A 13,717-nucleotide genomic window follows, 5' to 3' on the forward strand; every position below is an offset into this window, starting at 1 on the left:
GATCCAGGCATTTGTCAGAGCTAAAATTTTCTACATTTGTTACTGATTAATGACTGTCAATGAATGAGAATATTATATTAGAATTTCATAATCTCAACTTATAGCAGAGGTCTGAAGCTAGGTCCGTATTCTCAAAAACTAGTACCTGTATTCAAAGCATCAGATCTCACTGAAATTCACAAATGGTTACTCTTTACAACAGAATTATCAAGGGAAACTCAAAATTGACTTTTTTTTAGTCTTTCCTGTAAGCACACACATATTATACATAACAATCATCAAGTTTTGGTTACATATTGTTATTATTAAGACAAGGTTTATAGTTTTTCAAATAGAACAAAGAAAGTATTTCTTGATCAAATGGAAAAGTTGTTCTGCCACTGAAAATCATCTAAGTGCAATCTGCATTCACCGTGTTGTTTATTTCATTATATGTGTTTATTACATTGCCAGCTTTTAAATTTCGTACTACAGCACTTTAGAGAAACTCTTAGGACCAGTGTCACTAAACTTAATTTAGATAGACCTAATTTGAGTTTTCCTAATAGGCCACATTTCTTCATGAGTCCTGGTACACTTATGCAAATACATAAAGGTGACACCTTACCTTAGAATGTCCCATGTACTCAAGATACCAAGCTTGTAAACTGCCTCCCCCATCACCATCCCTACTCATTCAGGGCTGCCACTAAGTTATACCAAGGTCTTCCCTTTTTCTCAGAATAGTTAGGCCTATTCTGTACTAATATTGCTTTGTGTCTCACAATTCAATGATTCTTATCAGGCCATATCTTTCTCATAATGAAAACCATGTGCCCCTAAACCCCTTTCCTTTTTTGGGTATCTTGGAAAAATTCGTCAGTTCCATTTCTGTGAACCAAAGAAAAAGTTTAGGCCTCATCCAGTAACTATTTATTAGGTATCTGCTTATGTGCCACTGAGCTAGACTCTAGAAATGGGTGATAAGGATAAAAGCAATGGCTAGAAATATGCCTATGGCAAGGGAAACAAAAATCACTAATCTTAACATGGGATAAGGTCTCATAAAGGGAATGCAATCAACCATGGAAGCTCTCAAAAGTACCTAGAAATCCTATTTATAAGCATCTTTCCCAAAACCCATTCATCTCATTAAATTTGCTTTTCTTCAAGCATTAATATCTAAGATAAATAAAAATAATGTCTTATTCAATAGAATTGTTTTTACATTTAGTTTCATTACTAGACTTGCTTTTCTGGTATTTTTCAGGGTGGCAATGGTTTTTCTATACTGTGACTGTAATATGTCCTCAGGTTATAATAAAAGTCAATCATTTATTGAATTATTTTCCAGGGAAGATGGGTCCCAAATTCCCAACAACCCATTCACAATAAACTTCTGAAGTACAAAATATTTGTAAACTGAGAATGACTTAATCTTTATTGTTATATTTACATTCCTATGGGCTTAAGAAATGGTGCCACCACCAAGGTAATACCAATGACTTACTAGCTTAAAATAAAAAATTATTCTGACAATTGTGAAGCTGTATGCAAACCTTCCACTGGTCTAAGAAGGACCGAGTATGGGAACTTCAGTAAAGAAGAAAAGTTGGTTTGTGATATTATCTTTATTTTATTTACTTTTGACTTTAAGTGCAAGATACTGGTCCAGAAAATGTTTCCAAAGATCAGCTGAGTTTCTTCTTATACATAGGTCAAAGGCATTAAAAAAAAAAGAAAGAAAGAAAGAAAGAAAGAAAGAAAGAAAGAAAGAAAGAAAGAAAGAAAGAAAAAGAAAAGAAGAAACCACAAAACAAAACCTGTTCTACAGGCTTCTGCACACATAGAGGAAATGTACCACTTTATATATTATGTCTAGGGTATAAACCCTTTTGATATGTTTACTGACACTCTATTGAAGTTTTCATTTCAGCTAAGTTGTTCTGCCTTAAAGGACTCACTTGAATCACTAAGGACATATTTTTTGATGCTGGCAGAGAGGAAATTAGAAACTTTGCCTAGAATGGTGCACCTCTATGCAATGACTCACTTTAGCAGCTAACAATGTATATTTCCTTCCTCCCACAGAAGAATGATTATGTGTCTTCCACTGATGCCTTTAAAAAGACATATAAAAAATGAGTATACAATCTCCTATGTTAAGGTTGTACAATTAAAGTTTTTCTTGGAATGTGAATACATATTTTATGAGTTTATTTTTCTTTTTTCTGCTGTATTGCTTGTATACATATATGCATCTGGCTATAACAGTTCTTCAGCAGAACAAAAATATTATGTGAGAGCTTGGTATCAGCTATAAGAAAATAACTGTTTTAATCCTTAATTTGAAATCCATGTGCATCCATTTTGTATCAAATGGTAAATTTGATATGTACGTTGTCTAATTTTTACATTCATTACAGAATTTGGGGAAAAAAATCATGTGTCACTTATTGGATCTAACAGAAGCATTCAATATTTAAATTGTATGTCCTTGTAAATAATGGTATCATTAACACTTCCACTTGGATTATGAGAGAAGGGTGTAATTTATAATAATTGAAGATACCAAACATCACATTGATAATTTTAAATTTAGTGACAATACACAGAAAGAGGTAACTCCTGAATTTTTATGCAGTTGAAAAAGAAACATGAAAAGTGGTATACTGCCACTATTTTATTTTTGGTAACCCTCTGTAAATAAAAACCCATTTCCAAAATAAGATATTCCACGGACACAGAATAGTTGGTAATGGTTCAAGTGCCTTAGGCAACAGAGAAGTATTGTTTTGTAGTTGCTGTTTTTTTAAACCTCTCCTAGTAACAGCAGTTCATCATGCACAAAGAAACAAGGTAACAACACAATTTAAAATGAATGTATAAGCAATAACTGTAAAACCTTTACTAAAACTAAAGTTTACCATATTAATTCCATTTCTATGAACTAGTATAGGTAACCTGGCTGATACTCACCAAATGTTACAGAAATGTCCAGGCTTGTCTAAGCAACAAAAAGTAGACACATGGTGAGGTGCTGAAGACAGCTCTCTCTTGGGCTCAAAGCACTTTACATGAAGTAGCTCTATCTTCCATTTAATAGAGGGTGCCTCCTATTACCAAAGCGTTGCAGAGAAAAGAGTTTCCACAATCCCGTCTTGACTTTCTCTCTCTCTCTTTGAAGAGTAACAGTTACCACCGGAAAACGTTAGCAGAAAATGATCACTTGAACACTCACACAGGGCAGCTGTAAATTTCCACTCTCTTTGCTTGCTCTCAGATTCCAAGCCTCGCTTGTCTCTTAATCTGTCACAGGCAGTTCTGTTTCTGGTCAGACCAGCTTGCTTCTGCTTTCTCCTCTCCCTTTCAAATGCACTCTTTTAGATACATACCACACAGTAACAGCTCCCTCTTTTTCTTCCTCCCTCCCAACTGTGCGTCACAAGAATGTGTGTAAAGCAATTAAAGCTGAGGCAAATTTAAATCTTGCTCCCTCCTCCCAAAACAGTCTAGGGATAAACAAAATATTTTTCTCATCCCATCTTTTCCCTTTAAAGTCCTATAGTCGTTCATGTATGGGGTTCTGTCCACAGATTAAACTGGCCTGACAATGCTGTTTAAAAATGTTTCTAATAAAGGTGTGTTGACAGTGATAATAACAGATTCATCTGTTAATATGTTAGCTTCTCGGGGAAGATGCTGATTCCTAATCATAATAAAAATGTAGCAAGGAAATACTCAAGTATTATGAATTTAATCTTCAGATTTTAAAAAGCAAGGAAGATTTTAGAATTAGAGTATTCATAATTTAATTTTAAGTGTAATTTTGTGGAAGTTTACTGTATTTTAAAATATGGCATATTTTGAAACTTAGAAACAACATTTGTAGTTACAAAAGGGAAAATTACAAAGAACACAGAAACATACAGACCCTGAAAATATTAAGTAGAACAGCTTATACTACTTATGTGTAAACCAAATACAATTACTTTGTTTAGAAGCCCCCGTCCCTCCACATATACATACACAAACACTGCTCAGGATGATTAATATCTCTTCAATGAGAATTTATAAGGCTAACGACTATTATAATACCACTTTTTCATTATTACACATGTAGATTTATAAGGTAAAATACCTTAAAATTATGCATCTCTCTGCAAAAATTGAGAATGAAGAATTAAGTAGAAAACTGAGTGGAATGGCTGGTGACAGGCTTAGACAACATTTGTAGGATTCTTTGGAATTAAAGAGGCAATGTACTCAGCTTGGAATACATGCTGGCCTTGAGAGAATGCCAGTCAGGGCCTGCTTTGGAGTTTTCTCTTCTAGTTCCTCAGTCCCAAAGACTTTCAGGTTCTGTCTCCCAGTTTATATTTCCAATCAAAATTCTCGGGCTCCTCTTCTTTTTTTATTTTATTTTTATTTTATTTTTAATGTTTATTTATTTTGGTGCGGGAGGGTGGGGCAGAGAGAGAGGGAGACACAGAATCAGAAACAGGTTGTGCTGAGAACTCAGAGCCTCACACGGGGCTCAAACTCACAAACCATGAAATCATGACCTGAGCTGAAGTCGGGTTGAACGCTCAACCGACTGAGACACCCAGGTACCCCTAGAGCTCCTCTTCTGATGACAGACCTCTCAATTACAGAACTGACAACAGTCAGTAGACCTACTGTATTTTAATCTTAGTCTCTGCAGAACTAAAGCATCCCTAAGAATATGAGCTTACATAAACTGCAAAGCAAAAATCTACAGGGACAGTTGGGTGCCTCAGTCACTTAAGCATCCAACTCGATTTCAGCTCAGGTCATGATCTCACGGTTCTTCGGATTAAGCCCCGTGGCAGTCTCTGCACTGAGAGTGTGGAGCATGCTTGGGATTCTTGCTCTCCCCATCTCTCTACCCCTCCCCCTGCCAAAAATAAATAAATAAACATTTTTTAAAAATTATTAAAATTTTTTTTAAATCTATAAATAGATTAAATTGTTTATTACCCTTAAGAAAAAAGCAAATAAAGCTTGGCTTTATTTCTTAATCTATATATCATATGTTTAATAAATATACCCTAATATACATATATTTGTATTCTAAAATATGTATTTCTTAAGGTGGTTCATTTAAAGTAGACTTTTAAACTTAAATATATTATAATGTAATTTGATTCTTAACACCTAAGAAATAGGCATCAAAGATGACTAGAAATTAGTCTGTCAATTATTCCTTTAATTTGTAGTTTTGTAAAACAGAGTTTTATTCCCTACTTTTAAAAAATGTTAAATGGAGGGGTGCCTGCGTGGCTCAGTCATTTGAGCATCCAACTCTTAATTTCAGTTGAGGTCATGATCCCAGGGTCTTGGGATCGAGCCCTGTGTCAGCCTCCATGCTGAGCACAGTACCTGCTTAAGATTCTCTCTCTCTCCCCCCCACTTGCACTCTCTGTCTAAAAAATAAAAATAAATAAAGTGTTAAATGGATATTATCACTAAAGGGTATTAAGTGCCTTGTATCTTCCTGAGTCCAAGATTATACTCAAAAAGTTCTGGTATACCTGAAGATATTCAGAATTTGTAAGGATGGTGCTTAGAATAACTACGAGGTAAAATTTTTTTAAGTCATTTTAGCACTGAGAGACATTATATCAATCTATGATTCTAAGGCACAAAATAAAGACAAGGTATTTAAAGTATATAGTAAGACTGACTACATATGATTATATATGTGTTTACATTTGATTCCTACCAAACACCATTTTTTAAAATGCACACAAAGAAATCACAAAAAGTGGCCATATATTAAGTCACCAAAAAAAGGCAATAAATTTCCAAAGGAAAAATGGTACAACTTCATTCTCTGAAAACAAGATGATAAAAGTAAGTTATTTAAAAAAATTTTAACAGATAAGCAAATATTCTTTAACTAATCCTATTAATACTTGAAAAAAATTTTAAGTACATTCTTCTAGGGTGTTTGGGTGACTCAATAGGTTAAGTGCCTGACTTGGACTCAGATCATGATCTCGCGGTTCATGAGTTTGAACCCTGCATCAGGCTCCATGCTGATAGCTCAGAGCCTGGAGCCTGCTTCAGATTCTGTGTCTCCCTCTCTCTCTGTCCCTCTCCTGATAGCACTCTGTCTCTCTCTCTCTCTCAAAAATAAATGTTTAAAACTTTTTCTTAAAAGTACAGTCTTCTAAAAATTATTTGAACAGAATAATTAAAAAGTACAATTAGAGTGACTTTTGTTTCAGGATATGATGAAGTAACAGGGACTGAATTTACTCTTGTCTTACATAACTTAAAAACTGGGCAAAATATATAAACCAATGGTTTTTAGACACTGGACACAAGGCAGCTCAGCCCAGTAATCCCTGAGAGAAGGGAAACAAACAAGGTAATAGCCCCAGGCAGCAGAACAGGAAGGGGAACCCAAACAGAGCATGGCAGTCTCCCTGAGTTAAAGAGACAAGGGTTGCGAATTCAAAAAGGCCAATGTGCCTAAAATCACAGGGCAGAATACCAGAGAGGAGAGAGTTGCAAAGACCGTCCCAGAGATCTGCAGAGGATTCTCTTCAGATCTTCATCTGAGAACTGATTAGCACGTCAGTGAGAAAACTCTCCAAGGCCAAGAGATGAACCAATGGAAAGAATCAGGCTGAAGAATTCCCAGTATTCACACAGGGCTGGAAATAGTTTCTGTTCCCAACAGCCAGAATGAAGAAATCTCATAATATATGGAAAGTTGGGTTGAATATTCTGAAGGATACTGCCTTGGCAGTGAGACCAAATTTGCCCTAGGTTAAAAGTTGTTCTGGTGCTTCCTTATAGAGCTTACAAGTAGGTAAATTCTGAAAGGTTAAAATTCTTTCCAAATAAATTAACTGCATCCTAGGGTAGAGTCAAAATATTTAAGGGAATTTTTAGACATGTAGCACACAGCATACAATTTATAATGTCTGGCACCCAGTCAAAAATTACTAGGCATGCAAAAAACCAGGAAAATACAATACGGCTTTAAAATCTTAAGTAATAATTAAGGTGCTACTATGAGTTAAGGTAATAATAGCAAATTTATTTGTTGAAAAGACTTTCTGTCCTTTTTAACTAGCTAACAAGGTATAGAGTGATCATTTGTAACATGCATGCAGTAATATACAGTTCTCCACTAACACTTTCTGCAAGAATTTGTCTTCACTGATGATCCTAACCTAAATCAATCATTTCATCAGGGGTTGAAAACTGGTCATTTAAAAAATTCTATTCTTCTTTCTGCTATATTGGCTGGCACTGTTTTGTAGGAAAGAGCTTCTCCTCAACTATATTTCTAATTGAAAAAGAATGATAATGGCTTAATTCTCTTCCTTTAATTACCAATTCTGAGAGTAAAAAGCTGGTAACATTCACTTCCAATGGTTGCAAATAAAAGATTGTTTTTGGTGAGGTAAGTCTTTCTCTTCTTTTGAGTATCATTCAAAATCGTTCATAAATCTTTATATATTCAGTGCTTCAATAAGTTACATGCATTAGTTTTTTTGATGCCATCTTTCTAGCTTGGTTTCCCAAAAAAGAAGAGTCTGAAGAAAAAGCCTTATGTAATATTAGTTTTAAAAGTAACCCAATCACAATAAGCAGGAGTGAGGGACAAGAGGAATAAAATAAAGGAGGAAGAGCCAATTATGACAATATGCATTATCAAGCAGGCCACCTATTTAATTTGTCAGACTGAACCTCTTAAGAGCCATATAAGCACATTTCAGGACCACCGCTAAGGTATGAGGAGAAAAGAGAAAGAATACAATTTATTCACTGGCTTCATTTTCCATCGGTTAAAGAAAGGCTTTCCCAAAAGAGCATTAACTGCCATACACTTGAGTTTAACTCCTCTGTACCTCCAGGGTGCATATGTGTGAGTCTTCCCTGTGGACACGGCAAAAAGCCAGGGGCTTGCAGAACAGCAGGATATAGAGCTATGTATGGTTCCACCTACACTAGAGTTTGCACAGAGCTGAACTGAGACCAGTGAAACCTAGGGGATATGCAATGATATAGAAGAGGTGTTTATAATAAGTGTGCAAATTTCCCCAAATATGTCCAGTGGAAGCCACTTCAAGATACTTCCTGCATACTTTTGATACAATTCCATTACTCCTCAAATTTTTATTGCTTTCTAGTTCACCAGAATGTCCCAGCCTCACTTTGTATTTACTCTGTCACAGATCTGGAATGAGCCATTTCTCCAGGGAGCTCCAGTGTTTTTAACGAAGTTTGGGTACCAGGCATACTCATTGCTACCGGGATGTCACTGCTTCTAGATCCTTCAGTGATCAAAGTTAGGAAATATGTTTAAAAAAATGTCATTAGTTTATATCTAACATTACAGAGTTTCAACTCTACTTTTTAAATTTTATATTTGTCTTCTCTTACATAAAAATCTTAGTTCAAAACACATTAACATAATGATGTGGTTATCTTTCAATATACCTAACATAGATTCAAAATAACATTATCAAATTTCTAACAATAAAACTAATAAGTGAAGTTTAAATAATTCTTTGCAGGAGCACCTGGGTGGCTCAATAGGTTAAGCGTCCAACACTTGTTTTCAGCTCAGGTCATGATCTCACAGTGGTGTGTGAGTTTGAGTTCAGTGTTGGACTCCACATGGATCCTACTTGAGATTCTCTCTCTCCCTCGCTCTCTGCCCCTCCTCCCCTGCTCATTCTTTTCTCTCTCTCTTTCCCTCTCTCTCCCCCAAAATAAATAAACTTAAAAAAATAAAAAATCAATTTTTCTCAGTTAGCTTCTTTTTAATTTCTTATGTTTACTTATTGAGAGAGACAGAGAGAGAGAGAGAGCAAGCTGGGGAGGAAGAGAGAGAGAGAGGGAGAGAGAATCCCAAGCAGGCTCTACACTGACAGTGCAGAGCCTGATGCAGGGCTCAATCTCAAGAACTGTGAGATGATGACCTGAGCTGAAATCAAGAGTTAGATGCTTAACCAACTGAGCCACCCAGGTGTCCCTCAAGTTAACTTCTAATTTAACTTGTAATGTACTTTTAAGCATATACAACTACCATTATATTAGAGAGTTCCAATGTCAAAATGTTGGATTAGTTTACCTGATACAAAATCAAAACTTCTATTTTACATTGTTAATTCACAATTGAAAAAAATTCCATAGAATGAGATTTTAATTGTTTATTATTAGATAGAGACTTTAACAACCTATAAATAATGTAGTGCCATGGAGTTGTATCAGCTATTGAGAATAGCAGAGAGGAAAAGTTAAAAATGCAAATGATACATATAGATCAAGTTATGGTCAAATGACATCATGGTTCACAAAATAAGCAATGATTCTACAGTAATTCAAATACAAAAACATGGTGGGAAAAGTTATTACTGTATGTGGTAGTGTAACTATTGGCAGAATTCCAATACCTCCTCTACCTTAGTAGTCACATTCACATTATTGAGTATTGTAAGACTTAGATTCCATCTTTGATACATATCTACTTCACTAGCCATAAGTCTTATAACTAGTTACAGAATTTTTAAAGGCACAATATTAAATTGATTAGTTCATCAAAATAACACACTGGTGGTTAAAAAAGTGTTTACTGTCAGGGTGCCTGAGTGGCTCAGTTGGTTGAGTGTCTGACTTCAGCTCAGGTCATGATCTCGCGATTTGTGGGTTCGAGCCTTGCATCGGGCTCTGTGCTGACAGCTCGGAGACTGGAGCCTGCTTCGGATTCTGTGTCTCCCTCTCTCTCGGCCCCTCCCCGATCATGCTCTGTCTCTCTCTCTCTCTCAAAAATAAACAAACATTTAAAAAAAAAGTGTTTACTGTCAGCAGTAACAATAATTGTCACAAAAACTGATGTCATGTTAAAAAAAAATCAAGACTCTAGCATGTAAAATACAAAACACACAAATACATATTTTTATGATTGTTTTATTGGCAATTTAGTGCTATTTATTGAATTAAATTATTGTTAATTTTACCTTATTGGTTTCAGGGTTGTTTATGTTTAATGAGTACATTTATTTTTTTTTACATATAAAAACTGGAGGAGAAAGTTAACTAAAACAATTGGACTGCAAGTGACAGACCCAATGCAAATAAGTTCAGCAAAAAGGGAAATTAAGGATCATGTAGCCACAAGCCTAGGATTAGAGCAGTGGTTCTCAACTGGGGAAGCATCTAGTGGGGAGAGGCTAGAGAAGCTATTGAACATCCTAAAATCAGAGAATATCCTCTCCCCCAACAAAGAGTTATCCAGCCCAAAATGTCAACAGTACCAAGGGTGAGAGACCCTGGATTAAAGCTAACTTCTGCCAAAGCTTAAATAAGGTCACCAGAGCTCTTTCTCTCTCTTTTTGCATTGCTTTTTTTTGTGTGTGGCCTTCATTCATAGTTGGGCTCTCCCTATCTGGTAGAACAGATTACAAGGCCTTGGCCCCCACAATCTCAAAAGAAGAGGTCTCTGGTCCTGATCCTCTCTTTCAATAGCCATATCAAACGTGAAAAATGATTTTGGTCCTGCTAGTTCAGGTAACCAATTGTTAATAACCGCATGCGTAAGAACAGGGCCCACTTATTAACCAGCTTGGCTGCTGAGTGTGTTAGCATTAGTGCAAAGAGATTGACAGGCCTGTGAGGTAGGAAAAGGTGAATTATGAGGCTCACTATGAAAGAGCAACTTCAAGTCAAGAGTCAAGTGAAATGTCGGGTGAGATTATCTACAGTAAGATTGAACTTCAAAGCATATGTAGCTGGATTCACTCAGTTACATTTATGCGGTACATAAAACCATTCCATAAAGAAGTTCCAACTGGTTGCCCAGCATCCACACCTACCCTTTTCCTACACCTATACTTTCAATAATGGCCCCGCCTAACATTAGGCAAGGTTTCCACACGTGACGAACAGTGCACTCACTCTTACTCAAACTTGTTTACTGCCTCCAGCTCCAATATCTGTTGATTATATGCTCAATCAAGTTTGAAGCGGCTCCTTATGGTCTATCATCCTATGGCTCATCCCCACACCAAGACATCTAATAATAACCATGGCAAAGTAAAAAAAAAAAAAAAAAAAAAAAAAAAAGGACACCAGCAATAAATACTCCTACATGAAAGAAGGGAGATAAAAAAAATCAGTCCATAATATACATGATATTTTGTTGGACAGGAAGAGCAAGCTTCCCTGTCTGGGAAAGGAAATGAGTTCCATAGTTACCAAATTGTTTGCCCCTGATTCTAGTCTCTAACCTCTGGGAGATCTCCCCTACCAGCCATTCCCCAAAATCACACTGAGAAGGTCACTGTGGATGGCTCCTGACTGGGAGGTTTCCTGCTGAAGCAGTCCACTTGTTTCGGAATCACATTCAGTAGTCTGGGAGTTTCCAGGGGATGGGAAATCACAAGCCTTTACTTCTTAGACTTAAATATCTTTGACAATACAACTCTCTTAGATTCTCTTTGGCTTTGTGTTTTCTACTAATCAAAGTCAGAAATCCCTGAATCTGAACTTGCTGCTCTGATTTTTGTCTCTACTGGCTTCACCGCTCTGTCCATTACTCCAGCCCCCAGGTTACACTGCTTCTTCCAAACCAATGAGGGTAAACCTGCCCCCTTACACCCAGGATGCATCCCAACAGATCACGTTGTATTCTGGGGTTGACTGTTAGCTTTGCCCAAGGGCGAAGAGATGCTTGGGTCCTCAGGCTTCTCCTATGTTCTGAACACATCTTTTCTTTCTCATCATATCTTTCATATTTTCTAACCATATCTTCTCCTAGGTTCTTTCATATGTTTCTCACACTTTCTGCCTCCCTGCTTTTGCCCATACTCATTTAGCTTAGGGCTGTGATCACACTGAAGAGGCAAATAGCAAGGTACAGTGGGGTTGGAACTCAATATTCAAAAACTTCATCACAGACAATTTTTTTTTTAAGAAAAGGTAGGAACCTAATAAAAACAGCATGGTCTTACATGCCAAATGGTTTAAAAGTACATAAATAATAATAACATAAACATAAATAATAAATATGGCACTTTACTTTGAAAAAGACCTGGCATTTGCTTACGAAGGTAGGTGTTAAAGAGTTGTAGTTTGTGAGTTATTTTGAAATAGTGGTAATAGGGTTATCTGAAATCAGTTGGAAAGTTTTAATACCAAATGTACATGGATATGACTCATAATATGTGGTACACTGAGATTGCTGGTTGGTATTTGAAGTGTGTGCATGTTGGGGCACCTGGGTGACTCCGTTGGTTACGTGTCTGACTTCGGATCAAGTCATGGTATCACGGTTTGTGAGTTCAAGCCCCATATTGGGCTCTGTGCTGACAGCTCAGAGCCTGGAGCCTGCTTCGGATTCTGTGTCTCCCTCTCTGTCTGCCTCTCCCCTGCTTGTGTTCTATCTCTCTCTCTCAAAAATAAACATTAAAAAAATTGAAGTGTGTGCATGTATACATTTTGTGTATTTCTATGTGGCTTGGTTCAGCAAGGTGGTTTGTGCATTCCCATAGTGCTTCTCCGAAATGAAACTACCCAAAAGTAAACAAAGAAAGTGTATTATGCTCACACTGTTCCCTAATATATCAATCAATCATGTTGGAACATATCTGTTTCAAAACAAGTGGTATAGCAGAAATGACTATTACATTTACCATTATAAAATATATGTATGTATACATACGTATGTGTTCGAGTAGGCTAAACATATTGTAGACCTATTATTGCAATTTTGCTAATTTGAGTAACTACAGATCTTTGGCTTTTTTAGTGGCATTTACCTCTCTCTTATTCTCACTTCTTTACTTCTCATTCACGTTTTTGTTTGTTTTTCTCTATTCCTAAAGACCACAGTGTAAATCCAGAATATCACAGCTATATACATCTTAGGCAACCCAGAAATAACATTTAATTTATTTTTTGATAGCCATTAGCCTTAAAAGCCAATAAAGTCTTGAGAACCATAGATTCTACCCAAGAACCAAGATTCTACCTTGAGAACCATAGGTTCTACCCAAGAAACATAGATTTCTCTAGTTCTTCCTTCTCATAATTTCCATTTCAAACATTATTAACACTGAGACCTTGGAAGTTGCTTAAAGATATTCAAATTGCTTTCATAAAAGCAGAATATAGAAGAAATGTTATAGGAGAAATAATTTAGAGGTATCCAAGTTGCACAGAAATAAAATTTAACTGACAGAATTAAAAACACATTTCCTGTTGTGCACTTGAAACTAATATAATCCTGTATGTCAACCATACTTCAAAAATAAAGAATTAAAAAAAAAACCATATTTCCAGCTGTCCACTAATTGCTAATCCTTGGCCAAATCTGGAAATCTTTAAAAGGTCTCATAACTAACTTGAACAAGATAACAAAGCTCAATTATTCTGGTTTTTCTCTTACTCTATTCTGCTTCCCATCTCCTTTTTTTGTGTGTGTGTTTCAGGAGGGAGGAAGGTGAATAACAAAAATTAGGCGACATTCTTACTCCTATTGGCTGTATTTCCAAAACACCAGGGCAGACTTTCAAACTGAGAAAAGTCAGGGTTTTTCTCTTTCCAGCACTACTCTGGCCCCCTGCTGGTTCCGAGCTGCAGTGGCAGCTACAATATTCAGCCCCAGCATTAAGATCTCCTATGCCAGTCCAAGGAATGACTGATTGCTTTGCTTCCCTAACGCTAAGATAGTATAATGTACAGCTAAACA

General features: G+C 36.3%; 1 protein-coding gene across 11 annotated transcripts in view; it reads right to left on the bottom strand.

Annotated features, from left to right (window-relative positions):
• CAB39L (calcium binding protein 39 like) overlaps window positions 1–13,717 on the bottom strand; it is a 135,552-nt gene that overhangs the window by 97,797 nt on the left and 24,038 nt on the right. For 4 of the 11 annotated variants that reach the window (XM_053899697.1, XM_053899687.1, XM_019447606.2 and 1 more), the window contains one exon: window positions 2,959–3,158. The exons of the other annotated variants lie outside the window; for them this stretch is intronic. The gene's annotated coding sequence lies outside the window, so the exon portion shown is untranslated. The remainder of the gene's footprint in view (window positions 1–2,958; window positions 3,159–13,717) is intronic. 11 annotated transcript variants of the gene reach the window in all.

Source organism: Panthera pardus, unplaced genomic scaffold (assembly GCF_024362965.1).
Source record: "Panthera pardus isolate Hobbes unplaced genomic scaffold, ASM2436296v1 HiC_scaffold_1, whole genome shotgun sequence".
NCBI classification, from domain to species: domain Eukaryota; kingdom Metazoa; phylum Chordata; class Mammalia; order Carnivora; family Felidae; genus Panthera; species Panthera pardus.